This window comes from Diceros bicornis, chromosome 5, assembly GCF_020826845.1.
Source record: "Diceros bicornis minor isolate mBicDic1 chromosome 5, mDicBic1.mat.cur, whole genome shotgun sequence".
NCBI classification, from domain to species: domain Eukaryota; kingdom Metazoa; phylum Chordata; class Mammalia; order Perissodactyla; family Rhinocerotidae; genus Diceros; species Diceros bicornis.
This window is the reverse complement of record NC_080744.1, coordinates 68,909,970-68,924,888: the sequence shown is the minus strand read 5'-3', so window position 1 is coordinate 68,924,888 and position 14,919 is coordinate 68,909,970. Positions and strand designations below refer to the sequence as shown.

At 37.5% G+C, this 14,919-nt stretch overlaps 1 protein-coding gene and 1 non-coding gene across 12 annotated transcripts in view; one reads left to right on the top strand and one right to left on the bottom strand.

The window, feature by feature from the left end:
• Positions 1-14,919, bottom strand: part of PEAK1 (pseudopodium enriched atypical kinase 1) — a 319,364-nt gene that overhangs the window by 257,966 nt on the left and 46,479 nt on the right. The gene's annotated exons all lie outside the window — the stretch shown is intronic.
• On the top strand, positions 13,481-13,587 carry LOC131406654 (U6 spliceosomal RNA). Its single transcript, XR_009220286.1, has one exon. It is a non-coding gene; the product is annotated as a U6 spliceosomal RNA (small nuclear RNA).

Here is a 14,919-nt window from a genome sequence, read left to right as displayed (position 1 = left end):
TCCTATCCCCAACATCCTCATGTTTTCCAGGACCTCTGCTACAACGTTCTCCGGAGCCCACCTTGGCCTCCTTTGTTCCTGTGTTGAAATTTATTATATGTATATTTTTCTCAGAATGTCACATGATCTGATAAATGAATAGCACACACAAACATCCATAACTTCTTTCCTTTTGCCTCTCCTCCTGTCCAAGACTAATGCTTTCAGCTAACTTCAAGACCACATCCTCTCCTGCCTTCTCAGATACCTTTAGCTTTCCTACATATTCAACTTTCTCTCTTCACTAGCATCTTTGCCTCATTACATAAACACATTTAAGTCACTATCTAAAAAATAATAAAACCTTAAAAGGTAAATAAATGTTAGTATACGGAACTTACCCTATGGTATCCTCCCCTTAGTTTCTGCCTTCTCACTCTCCTTTCCCTCACACAAATTCACTCCCTAGTCTACAGCAATATGACTTCTGCAAACACCACTACATTAATCCAAGGGTTCTTAATCTAGACACCGTATTGTCTGTGGATAGAATTCAGGAGATCCATAAACTTGGAGGGGAAAATAAATTATTTCTTTATTTTCTCCAACCTCTAAAATTATTAATATTTACTATATTTACCAATTTACTAAATTACTATAGGCCTGCCAATATATCTTGTTGTTTACCATGTTAAAAAAACACATATTATTTTATCACAGTTTGGTAATTTTATAATTTTTTTAATTATTATTTATTTATTTTTTCCCCCAAAGCCCCAGTAGATAGTTGCATGTCATAGCTGCACATCCTTATAGTTGCTGTATGCGGGACGTGGCCTCAGCATGGCCGGACAAGCGGTGCGGCGGTGCGTCGGTGCGCGCCCAGGATCCGAAGCCGGGCCGCCAGCAGCGTAGCGCGCGCACTTAACCGCTAAGCCACGGGGCCGGCCCTGGTAATTTTAATATAATTCATTTCTTTCACAATCTCATGTATTTTATTTTACCCCTCAGTGGCAGACTATTTTTCAAATATGCTGCAAAAATATCTCCCATTCCACATGCTCTTCTATGATGAAAATTTGCCACTCCTGCATGAAGATGTGGAGTCTAATTCCTTTCTCCTTAAATCCAGGTTGGCTTTTAACTTGCTTGTAACCAAGAGAGTGTGGTGGAGTGACCCTGAATGGCTTCCAAGGCTAGGTTAGGAAAAGCAATACAGGTTTTGGGACTAGGTTTAGGGTGGTTTGTTAAACAGTGATAGTTACCAGAACAGAAATTGGTACCTGGAATTGGAGTGTTAACATAACAAAAACATAAAATCTGTGACACTGGGTTTGGGGTAGGGTGATAGGCACTAGCTGGAAGGGCCCTGAGGATCTCACTAGCAAAACCCTGATGAGCCTTGAGGAGGCTATTGGCAGGGCCTTAAAGGAGAGTGAGTAAAATGTTCTCAGAAGCTAGAGGAAAGAAGACCCCTGTTATGAAGTGGCAGAAAATTTAGCAAAACTGCTGCTTGTGGTAAGTTAAAAAACAGAAAATGTTGGTAATGAACTGTTACTTCTAGCTAAGATAATTTCCAAACAGAATGTCCAAAGCATCAACTGGTTTCTTTAATATATAAAACAGAAGGTACACACAGAGAGATGAGCTAAAGAAGAAAGTATTCTGTTTTCAAGGAGAATTTAGAGGAAACATAAAGGAACCAGCAACTGCTGGGTTCAAAAATAAAACTATATTTCATCCACAATTTCTCCCAGCAGAGAATGCTCAAAGTAAGAAAAGGTCTGAGGACAAAGATCAAATACAGGGGGCTGAAAGGAAAATCTGGCCTCCAGGTAGAGAGGAAGCCAAGGGTGTTACTGTAAAATCCTTTGTTAACACTTGATTTCTCCTTCTTGATCTCCTTCCCAGTGCCTTTTTTGATACTTGTCCACTAAAAGTAGATGTGCTCTGGCGTTTTGTCCTCAATCCTGAGCAATTTTTTCTTTGACTACTCCTGAAAAATCTATTAGCCTCAAAATCTCTCTTAAGCCCCTACCTCTCTCCAAGAACTGCAGACAGATCTGCACATCTCCACTTGAATATCTCAGACAAACCTCAAACTAAATATTTCAAAATCCAATCTATCTCCCACCCCACAAGTTCTTTCTATACCTGAACATGAATTGGAAATAAACAGCACTACTACGCATTTAATTGCCCAACTTAGACATCATCCCTGATTTCTTCCTATTCCCCCCAACTTCCCATCCCGCCCAACCAATATAATCAGTCATCAAATTCTATGCCAAAATACAGGACCCACTGTGGCTATGAGTACATACTTTTCTCCCTAGAATACAACTCCTGTTATGAATCCTAAGTACTTTGCTATGTATTAATTTATTTCAACAATTATAGAGCACCTATTCTGTGGCAAATCTAGTTAGGGCTAGGCATACAAAAACAAATGAGCAACAGGCCCTGTCTCTCCTCTGGAAGCACACAGAAAGAAGGAAAATAAGTACAACACAGGGATTTATAATGGAAGGTAGCATGGTGTGGACAATTCTTTGGAGGGGGCAGAGAGAGACAGCAGGCAATAAGCAAAACAACAGAATAAATATAGTATATTTTCCTGGAGTGGCAAGTTTCTTTGACATAAGTACCTTAAAACATTGTAATATTAATATACTCATTATAAGCAGAATACAAAGTTACATGAAAGATGCAATAAAATACTTAAAAATTCATGGGTCATTTTGGGCAAGAATGCCTGTCCAGAACTAGAATTTAAAGTAACATCACTAAGCAGAAGGAGATACACTTTAAGTCAGAGACCCTCTTAGAATTAAGCAAGTTGCACCACCTAAAGGATCTTTTGGCTCCACCTATGCAAAAAGTTAACACTGGCAGGGTGAAAACTCAGTGAAACACCACTGGATGGTCAAAAAGGATTCTGTAGGACTCTGCTACAGCCAGCCTACACCTTACACAGTCTCTATAGAGGGCTTCAGACATGGCAAGGAAGAAGTTTTGCAGATGACTGAGGAATCTTGAACCTACTCACTTGTTTGGTCAGAGAAGTTACCTGGAATAATGTAAAAGAAGTCTAAGAAGGCTAAGAAAAATTTTACACTGGTTCCAATTCCTGCCAAGATGCTGAATTAGCCAAACTGCTGACTCCCTCTCAGAAGATCAGCCCTTGGGGAAGTTATCCAGGAAAAATGGAGAGAACTATGAGAAATACCTGGGGTGACAAGGACCCATTTTGAACTGGTATGTGTGGAATGGTGGCTTCAGCCTGAGGCAAGAGGCAGCCCACCAAAGTTATGGGATAACAAAACAGAAAAAGAACTACTGAAGTTCTACTTTTGCTTTTCTTGTGTCCCAGCATCTATGTACACAAAATCTGGCCTCATATATGCATTACTCAGACCTCTTGTTTCATGTCCTCAGGAAAATAGTCAGGAGCTGACAAAAACACCTGGATACACCCTAACCTTCCCTGGCTACTTCTTCACATCACCCTCTCCTCCTATGCAAACCCACAGCTAAGCAACTATTATCTCAGCAGTGTTTCCTCCTAAAGGCAGCTTCTTCCTCAAGAGAAACAGATAAAGAAGTGACCTGCGGTTATATTGCATGGGGTGAGGAGTGACTGATTCAAGCTCTCTGATGCCTGGGGCTCTCCAACTCCTGCTCTGGTATCACTAGGACTGATGTAATCCTGATCCTCCTCACATAAGCAGTGTCTGACAGAGGGAAACATCAAGTATTAAAGAGTAAATGTAAAACAAGATGTTTTAGCCTGCTTGTGCTGCCATAACAAAATACCATAGACTGGGTGGCTTAAACAACAGAAATATTTTCTCACAGTTCTAGAGGCTGGAAGTTTAAGATAAGGATGCCAGCACGGTCAGGTTCCTCTTTGTCTCCCCTATATCTTTGAGTTTAATAATTTCTATCATTTTTTTCATTGCAGTAACATTGGTTTATAACATTATACAAATTTCAGGTGTACACCACTATATTTCAATTTCTGTACAAATTACATTATGTTCACCACCCAAAGACTAATTACAATCCATCACCACACACATGTGCCTAATTATCCCTTTCACCCTCCTCCCTCCCCCCTTCCCCTCTGGTAACCACCAATCCAATCTCTGTCTCTATGTGATTGTTTGTTGTTTTTTGTTTTTTGGTGAGGAAGATTAGCCCTGAGCTAATGTCTGTTGCCAGTCCTCCTCTTTTTACTGACGAAGATGGCCCTGGGCAAACATCGGTGCTCATCTTCCTCTATTGGCTTGAGAAGCGGTACATTGGTCCATGCGTGGGATCCGAACCTGCGAACCCCAGGCCACCGAAGCAGAGCGCACAAACTTAACCACTATGCCACTAGGTGGGCTCCTGTTTGTTGCTGTTTTTATGATGACAGCTCTCTTTCCGGCTTGCAGTTGGCTGCCTTCTGTCTGTGTCCTCACATAGATGGAAGAAAGGATGAGAAAGCTCTCTGGTGCCTCTTCTTATAAAGGCACTAATCCCATGGGACCAGGGCCCCACCTTTATCACTTCATCTAACCCTAATTACCTACTAAAGATCCCATCTACAAAGACCAACACATTGGGGGTTAGGGCTTCAACATGAATTTTGGGGGGACACAAACATTCAGTCCATAATATCTATGTTAAAAAATAAAAGGCGAAATTTGATCCTAACATCATACCATATGAAAAATCAACCCCAGATGGATTAAGGACTTAAATGTCAAAAACAACTTTAAAAAACTTAGTGGAAAAGATGGGTATCTTTTGATCCCAGGGTAAGGAAAGATTTCTTAAACAAGAGAAATTTGGCCATATTAAAATTAAGAACCGTTGTTCATCAAAAAATACCTTAAAGAAAGTGAAAACAAAGTATAAACTAGGAGAAAGTATCCACAATACACACAACTTATAATGTATTATTATCAATAACATATAAAGCAGTAACACACACACACTCAAAACAGGGCCAGAAAAATAGGCAAGAGACAATGAAGAGGCATTTCACAGCAGAACGCAGACATATAACCAATAAATGTATGAAAAGCTGTTTAACATCACCAGGGATCATGGAAATTCAAAGCAAGACCCTTTGTCAGAAAAAATAGTGAAAAGCTTTGAAATGGACAAAAAAAAAAAAGACTAGTGAATGCTCTCTCTAACTCATGCATTCATTACCTCCATCTTCCATTGCCTTTGAGCAATTTTTCAATTTGATAAAAGGTAAAAAATTAATAATAATATGAACTATTCTTGTGTACAAAAGAGCAAATTAGTTACGTCCAGTGGATTACGATTGATAATCGCCCAGTGGATAGACCAGATTTTGCAACTATTTGAAAAATTTATCTCAGCATTCCTTTACTGCATATAAATAAGTAGCTCTTCACATTTTCCTTTGAACTAACTTTAACATCTCACCAGCTTCCTCACTAATTAGTGAGTTAAATAAAATATCTGACAAGTGTTCATTTTATATCTATATGAGTGTCATGATTATAAAACCCCTTTAAAAATCCTTTAACACAACAATTAGAATTCAAAATCACCTATTTATGATTGAAAAAAAAAACTTTCATCAAACGAGCACTAGAAGAGGCTATTCAACCAGAGGATAACATCTTCATGGTGAAAGACTGAAAACTTTCTCCCTAAAATCAGGAACAAGCCAAGGATGTCTGCTCTCACCACTTCTATTCAATATTGTAATGGAGGTTCTAGTCAGTAAAATAAGGCAAGGAAGAAAAATCAGATATACAAATTGAAAGGAAGAAATAGAACTATCTTTACTTACATGCACATCATAGTTACACAGTAAAGTCCAGAAAATCTTTAAAAAAAAAGCAGCTACAACTAACAAAGGCCAATATACAAAATTCATTTATATTTTTATATACTAGTAATGATCAATTGGAAATAAAACACTTTTAAAATGCCATTATAATAGCATTAAAAAATCAAAGTGCAAGATTTTACACTGAAAACTAAAAACAACATGGCTCTTAAAAAATTAAAGACGATCTAAGTAAATGGAGAGAGATATCATATTTATAGTGTTAAGATGTCTAGTCTCTCCAAATTGATCTGTGGAGTGAACATAGTGTCAAGCAAAATCTACAGATGTTTTCATAGAAAATAAAAAGCTGATCCTAAAATCTATATGGAAAAGCAGATTCTAAAATTTATATGAAAATACAAACGACCTAGAAGAGTCTAAACAAATTCTTAAGAAGAACAAAATTAGAGAACTTACACTATTTTACTTCAAAACTTATTATAAAGCTACTGTAATCAAGAGAGAATGGTATCACTAAAAAGAAAAAATATGTCAATGGAACATAACTTAGAAACAGTCACACATATATAGTCAACTGATTTTTGACAAAGTCATCAAGCATTTCAAAGAGGAAAAGAAAGTCTTTTCAACAAATGGTGCTAGGAAAACTGGATATCCACACAGAAGAATGAAGTTGGACACCAAAGACACAGGTAACAAAAGAAAAAATAGACAAATTGGACTTCATGAAAATTTTAAAATTTTGTGCATCAAAAGACACTATCCACAGAGTAAAAAGGCAACCCACAAAATGGGAGAAAATATTTACAAATCGTATATCTGACAAGGGATTAATATACAGAATATATAGAGAACTCCTAAAACTCAACAACAACAAAATAACCTAAATGGGCAAAGGACTTGAAAAGATATTTGTCCAATAAGATATATGAATGGCCAATAAGCACATGAAAAGATGCTCAACATCACTAACCACTAGGGAAATGCAAATCAAAACTACAATAAGATACTACCTCACACCCATAGGATGGCTACAATCAAAAAACAGAAAACAGTAAGTTTTGACAAAGATGTAGAGAAATAGGAAGGCTTGTGCACTGTTGGGGAGAATTTAAAACAGTACAGCCGGGCCGGCCCCGTGGCTTGGCGGTTAAGTGCATGCGCTCTGCTGCTGGCGGCCCGGGTTCGGATCCCGGGCGTGCGCCAACGCACCACTTCTCTGGCCATCCTGAGGCCATGTCCCACATACAGCAACTAGAAGGATGTGCAGCTATGACATACAACTATCTACTGGGGCTTTGGGGGGAAAAAATAAAATAAATAAAATCTTAAAAAAAAAACAACAACAGTACAGCCATTGTGGAAAACAGTGTGGTGGTTCCTCAAATATTAAAAATAGAATTACCATATGATCCAGCAATTCCACTTCTGGGTGTATACCCAAAAGAACTGAAAGCAGGGTCTAGAAGAGATATTCATAAACCTATGTTCACAGGAGCATTTTTGACAATAGCCAAAACATGGAAGCAACCCAAGTATCCATCGATGGATGAACGGATAAGCAAAATGCGGTATATACATACAATGGAATATTATTCAGCCTTAAAAAAGGAAGGACATTCTGCAATATGCTACAACATGGATGAACCTTAAAGTCATTACACTAAATGAAATAAGCCAATCCCCAAAAGACAAATACTGAGGAGCTGGCCCCACGGTCCAGTGATTAAGCTCAGCGCACTCCGCTTCGGCAGCCTGGGTTCGGTTCCCAGTGCAGACCTACACCACTTGTCGGCGCCATGCTGTGGCGGCGACCCACATACAAAATAGAGAAAGACCGGCAAAGATGTTAGCTCAGGGTGAATCTTCCTCAAGCAAAAAAAAAGAAGAAGAGTGGCAATGGAGGTTAGCTCAAGGCGAATCTTCCTCAACAAAAAAACTAAAACAGGGGCCAGCCTGGTGGCGCAAGCGGTTAAGTGCGTGCACTCCACTGCGGCGGCCCAGGGTTCGCTGGTTCGAATCCCAGGCGCGCAGCGATGCACCACTTGGCAAGCCATGCTGTGGCGGCGTCCCATATAAAGTGGAGGAAGATGGGCACAGATGTTTGCCCAGGGCCAGTCTTCCTCAGCAAAAAAAAAAAAAAAAAGGAGGATTGGCAGATGTTAGCACAGGGCAGATCTTCCTCACACAAACACACACAAAAACTAAAACAAAAAAAGACAAATACTGTATGATTCCACTTACTTAGAGTAGTCAAAATCATAAAGACAGCAAGCATTATGGTGGTTGCCAGGGACTGGGAGGAGAGGAAAATGGGTATAGAGTTTGTTTTACGAGATGAAAAGAGTTACGGGGATGGATGGTGGTGATAGTTGTGAAATACTTTGTGAAAGTATTTCACATTGTGAAAGTATTTAATACCATGAACTGTACACTTAAAAATGGTTAAGATGATAAATTTTATGTTATGTGTATTTTATAATTTAAAAAAAGACATTTTTAAAAAAAGAGAATGGGAGGAAAGAAGTTAGTGATGGTGAGCACAGATGATTCTTTAAAAAAAAAGTGACAGAAATCAGAACAGTGGTTTGCTCTAGTGAGGCAAAAGAACGTCAAGGAAGGAGCCTGAGGAAACTTAAGGGATGATAAAAATGTTCTAAATTTTTATGGAGAGTGAATTACATAGGTATATGCATTTGTCAAAAAGTCATTGAACTGTATATTTAAGATCTGTGCTTTTTATTGTAAAATTGAAAATTATACCTCATTTTTTTAGTTTTTTTAAAAAGATCACAATTAGATACTATTTTAGATCATTCAACTAGCAAAATTTACAAGTCTGAAAACACCAAGTATTGGGAGACTGTAAAACAACAAGATCTCATACACTGATGGTAGGAGGATAAAATGGCATAATCACTCTGGGAATAAATGTTGTACTATCTCTTTAAGTTTAACATTTACTACTCTATGACCCAGCAATTCCATTCACAGGGATATACCCAGGAGAATCTCTCGCACATGTACTACAAGAGTCATGTATAGGAATGTTTCTCACATCAGTGTTCAAAATAACAAACACTTGAAAACAGGATTCTTATCACTCAATCCCAGAAATAAATTGAGCATGATAACCAGGGGTATTACTTTTAGATATTTAAGATGTGTTTATGTTTTAAAGACACACCAGTTTTAGTATACATATATTATCAGTTAGTTCAATGTGTGTGTGTACAGAATAAATCCAAAATTAAGGCACATAATTAAGGTACTATAACGATTTTGTATTTTTAAAAGGTAGAATTTATTCATTCAACATGACTTCTATGAGAGTAAAGACTGAAACTCATCTTAATGCTGGTTACATAATTCATACTATATTCATACATAAAATATCCTGCAGCTATAAACATGAATGAGGTAGATCTAAGTATATGGAAAGATCTCTAAGAAACAGAAGTTAAAAAAGCAAGAAGGAGAACAGTAAGTTCTCATGGATTAAAATTAATTCCATATATATTTATATGTGTATTTGCAAAAGCAATTTGAAAATAAATAAACTGCTCATGGTATTTTCTTCTGAAAATAGGGATAGGGGATCTAAGGCAAAGGGAAAACTTAATTTCACTGTGAATCCTTTTGTACCATCTGAATTTCTGACCTTTTTTTTTCAATTTACATGGAGGGAGGAGAGAAAGAGGCCCTCAAGAAACGTTTATGTTTCTGGTAAACAACCTCTCCCACGCCTCACAGCAGATATTCCAAACCTTCACCACTCCCCTCAAACTCCACATCTCATCCTTGTTGCCTCCTCCCAGAACATCGACAACCCCAACATCACAGAGCCAAGGGGACTTTGTTTTCTTCTTCAAAGAAAAGGGGAACTCCCTACATTTCTTAATTCACACTCGTAAATTTACCTCTGGCTGCATCCATGGGCACCTCCTTCCCTCAGAAGAAAGCGGCCACTCCAGGCAAATCTTGTTCTTTATGCAATCTTCACCTCTACAGGGGAGACTGTTCCCTCTGTTATTCCTCTCTCTCCACTTCCACAAGCTTGCTCTTAATGGTTCCTTCTCCTGCCACCTACAGAGGTGGTATACGCATGCTCAAGCCTCTCCTATAATAAAAAATACCTTATGCTGCCCCTCTATGTAGCACCCTAAATTCGCTCTTCCCTTCACAGTTAAACTTTTCACAAGAGTAGTCTACACTCCTTGACAGTTGCTTCTTCATCTCCCACTCACTGCTCAACCTACCAGAATCTGGCTTCTGTCCCCACCGCTGCTAAAAAAAAAAAACCACTCTTACTAAAATCACTAAAAGACTAAACCAGTAGTCATCTTGTGAACCTTATTTTACTTGATCTCTCTGTCATATCTGACACTGCTGACTTCTGCCACCCTTCTTGAAACTCTCTAATGCCTTGGCTTCTGTAACACTTCTCTCTCCTGTCTCTTTACTATGCACTGGAGAGTCAAAGACGTATATGACAAAGTCCCTGACTTCCAGAAGCACAGATTTTAAAATGAGAGAAATATATGAAAACAATCACCACACAGTGAAAAAGCACTACGATAGTGACAAATTCAAAGTGCTGTGGTAGCTCTGTGATGGGGAAAGAGAGGGGGAATGCATTCTAGGAGGAGCAAACTGGCATGTACAATAGCACACGTATAAATCAGCATCGTTGGTACAGGAAATTTAATGGATAATGGATAATTTCAAGTTTTGAAATCAAACAATCCGATCCTACCACTTACCAGCTCAATGAGAATAAAATAACAGTCTCTATCTCACAGGACTATTAAGAAAATTAAATAGGGCCTGTTATATATCAAAAGGTCTCAATAAACATTAACTCTTTCATGACAAAAATACTCAACAAACTAGGAATAAAAGGGAACTTCCTCAACCTGATAAAGGGCAGTTACAAAAACCCACAGGCAACATCATACTTAATGTTGAAAGACTGAAAGCTTTCCCCCTAAGATCAAGAACAAGACAAGGATGTCTGCTCTCCCCACTTCTATTTAACATTGTGCTGAAGGTTTTAGTTTTAGCCAGGGTAGTTAGGCAAGAAAAAGACATCAAAGGTATCCAGATTGGAAAGAAATAAATAAAACTATCACTATCCACAGATGACATGATCTTATATATAACAAATTCTAAGTAATGTATTAACAATTATTAGAACTAATAGTTGAACTAATAGCTCAGCAAGGTTGCACAATACAAAAATTAATTATATTTCTATACACTAGCGATGATCAATCCAAAAATGAAAGAAAACAATTTAACTTACAATATTATCAAAAATAATAAAGGAATTAGGAATAAATTTAATAAAAGTATAAGACATACACTGAAAATTATAAAACATCATTGAAAGAAATTAAAGAACATCTAAATAAAGAGACAGACACTCAATGTTCATGAATTGGAGCACTTACTATTGTGAAGTTTCCAAATTGCTTTACAGATTAATAATGCAGATTCAACACAATCCCTACCAAAATCTCAGCTGGATTTTTTAAATAGAAATTGACAAGCTGATCCTAAAATTCATATGGAAATGCAAGGGACCCAGAAAAGCCAAAACAATTTTGAATAAGAAGAACAAAGTTGGAGAACTCACACTTAGTGATTTCTTGTGTTCCATATGCAATCTTTTATATACAAAACTTACTACAAAACTACAGTAATCCAGACAATGTGGTACTGGCATAAGCAAAGATGTATAAATCAATGGAATAGAATTGAAAGTCCAGAAATAAACCCTCACATTTATGGTCGATTGATATTTTTCAAGGGTGCCAAGATAATTCAATGATCTATGACAACTGGAAATCCGAATGCAAAAGAATGAAGATGAACCTCTACCTCACACCTTATACAAAAATTAACTCAAAATGGATCACAGACCTAAATTTAAGAGCTAAAACAATAAAACTCATAATTAGAAGAAAATAAGAGTAGATCTTCATGACCTTGGGTTAGGCAATGGTACAATTCAATACAATACAATTCAATACAAGGTACAATATCAAAAGCACAAGCAACAAAAGAAAAATAAATAAAATTAAAAATTTTTGTGCTTCAAAGGACAATATCAAGAAAGTGAAAAGACAACTCACAGAATGTGAGAAAATAGTGCACTGCAGTCTCTGAAGACTAGGGGGCGCCCCTGGCTGACCATGCTCTTGCCCATAGCTGCATTCCTAGCCCAGGTGCCTTCATTCAGAAGTCTCTTTATGTGTGGCCTTCAGCTGAGGCCTCCTCATCATGGAGGAAACATTGAAGACACTTTTTCTCTACTCTGACCCAGTACTTTTCCACTCCAAGTCCTTCCACCTCACCCTCCAACCAGCCTTGGGTCCATAAAACTGCAGGAACCTGTTGTTTAGGGCTCTCTCAGCAGTGAGATGACCCCTGCCCCTCTGTACTGATCCACCTGAGTGGGGGAGGACTGCACTTCCTCAGGTTTAGCCTCTTTTTTAATACTATCTCACTAAGTGAATAAAGACTGTTACTTTCATTTTGGTTCACTGTTTTTAATCAGCTACCCAGATATCTGGAGGCTCAGCGCGCGCTCTCTCTCTCTAGTTCAGCTGAGCTCCTGACACATACGATGGAATATTATTCAGCCACAAAAAGGAATGAAGTACTGATTCATGCTAAACTATGGATGAACCTTGAAAACTTTATGCTAAGTGGAAAAAATAAGTCAGAAAAGACCACATATTGTATGATTCTATTTATATGAAATGGCCAGAATAGGCAGACTTATAGAGACAGAAAATAGATTAGTAGCTGCCAGAGACTGAGTGGAGGGAGGAACGAGTAGTGACTGCTAATGAGTACTGATGTCCCTTTGGAGCAACAAAAATATTCTAAAATTAGATTGTGGTGATAGTTGCACAACTCTGTAAATATAATAAAAACCATTGAATTTTAGACTTTAAATAAATGGGTGAATTTTATGGTATGTAAATTATTTCTCAATAAAGATGTTTTTTAAAAATGTTACTTCATAACATACGTAAAGCACTAGTGAGATGGAAAAAATGGGTAAAGAGCAGATTACACTGCTCTGTAAAGGAGTTTGTAAAATATCCTTCAAGTAATGTAAAGATACTGAAGAATTCTGAATAGCAGACTGACATAATGACATTTATCTTTTAGAAAAAGCACCCTGGTAACTGTGACAAGAATGGCTTAGAGAGCAGCTGGACTCAAGGTGGAAAGACCAGCTGACAGACTTGTGATGGTCCATTAAAAAAATTTTAAAGATGAAGAGGAATTGAGCCAAGACATGTAAGAAAAGGGAAAGGGCTATGATCCTATCTTTAGAGTGGAATGCTATCTTTAGAAACTTTCTAAAGAAACCAACTATTAACATACTAAAGGATAGGTCCTTATTTTATAAGCCCCTCACACAGAGGGAATTACAGAAAATTATCAAAACCAGGAGAATAAAGTGGTAGAAAAACTCTTAATAACTGACCTATTAAAATAGTTACCAGTTCCCGTAATCTATGACTTAACTAATTGAGGATTTGCCTTCAGTATCAGATTATAATGCCAATACCATTCTCAAGTGTATGTCAGAGAACAGTGGTGTGACGTCCATTCTTGAAAAACAATGAAAAAATCCACTCAAAACTATTTTAATCAGTGCTCGCTTCGGCAGCACATATACTAAAATTGGAACGATACAGAGAAGATTAGCATGGCCCCTGCGCAAGGATGACACGCAAATTCGTGAAGCGTTCCATATTTTTGAAATAGGAGGCTATCAGATAATGGACTATCTCATACAGAAGATTTTTTGCCCAAACCTCAAGGTAACCACTAAACAAATAATCAAATTAAAACCACATATGATAAACAAAGAGAAAACTAGAAGAATCATAAGACAGAACAACCAAACTGAATTGGCAGTCCAAAACAAATGGGACAAGAAACAAAGGAAATGCAAAAGAACCAGAAAATAAGTGACAAAACAGCAACATTCAGCCCTCATATTTCAATAATTACCCTAAATGTAAATGGATTGAACTCTCCAATCAAAAGATACAGAGTGGCAGGATGGATTAAAAAGCAAGACCCAACAATATGCTGCCTTCAGGAAACACATCTTAGCACTAAAGACAAGCACAGGCTCAGAGTGAAAGGATGGAAGACAATACTCCAAGCTAACGGCAAACAAAAGAAAGCAGGTGTTGCCATACTCATATCAGACAAAGTAGACTTCAAGATAAAACAGGTTAAGAAAGACAAAGAAGGGAAATATATAATGATAAAAGGGACACTCCATCAAGAAGACATATCACTTATAAATATATATGCACCCAACATAGGAGCACCAATGTAGATAAAACAACTATTAACAAACCTAAAAGGAGAAATCAACAACAACACAATAATAGTAGGGGATCTTAACACCCCACTTACAGCAATGGATAGATCATCCAGACAAAAAGTTAATAAAGAAATATTAGACTTAAATGAAAAACTGGACGAGATGGACCTAGTAGACATATACAGAGCACTACACCCAAAAACAGCTGACTACACATTCTTCTCAAGCGCGCATGGAACATTCTCTAGGATAGACCATATGTTGGGAAACAAAGCAAGCCTCAATAAATTTAAGAAGATTGAAATCATAACAAGCATCTTTTCAGACCATAAGGCTATGAAACTGGAAATGAACCAGGAAAAAAAAACTGGGAAAGTGACAAAAATGTGGAGATTAAACAACATGCTACTGAACAACCAATGGATCATTGATGAAATTAAAGGAGAAATCAAAAACTATCTGGAAACAAACAAAAATGATAACATGCCATATCAAACCATATGGGATGCAGCAAAAGCGGTCCTGAGAGGGAAACTCATAGCGATACAAGCCCACCTTAACAAACAAGAAAAAGCCCTAATAGGCAACCTTAAATTACACCTAACAGAACTAGAAAAAGAAGAACAAACAAAGCCCAAAGCCAGCAGAAGGAGAGAAATAATAAAAATCAGAGCAGAAATAAATGAAATTGACACCAAAAAAACAGTAGAAAGGATTAATGAAACAAAGAGTTGGTTCTTCGAGAAGATAA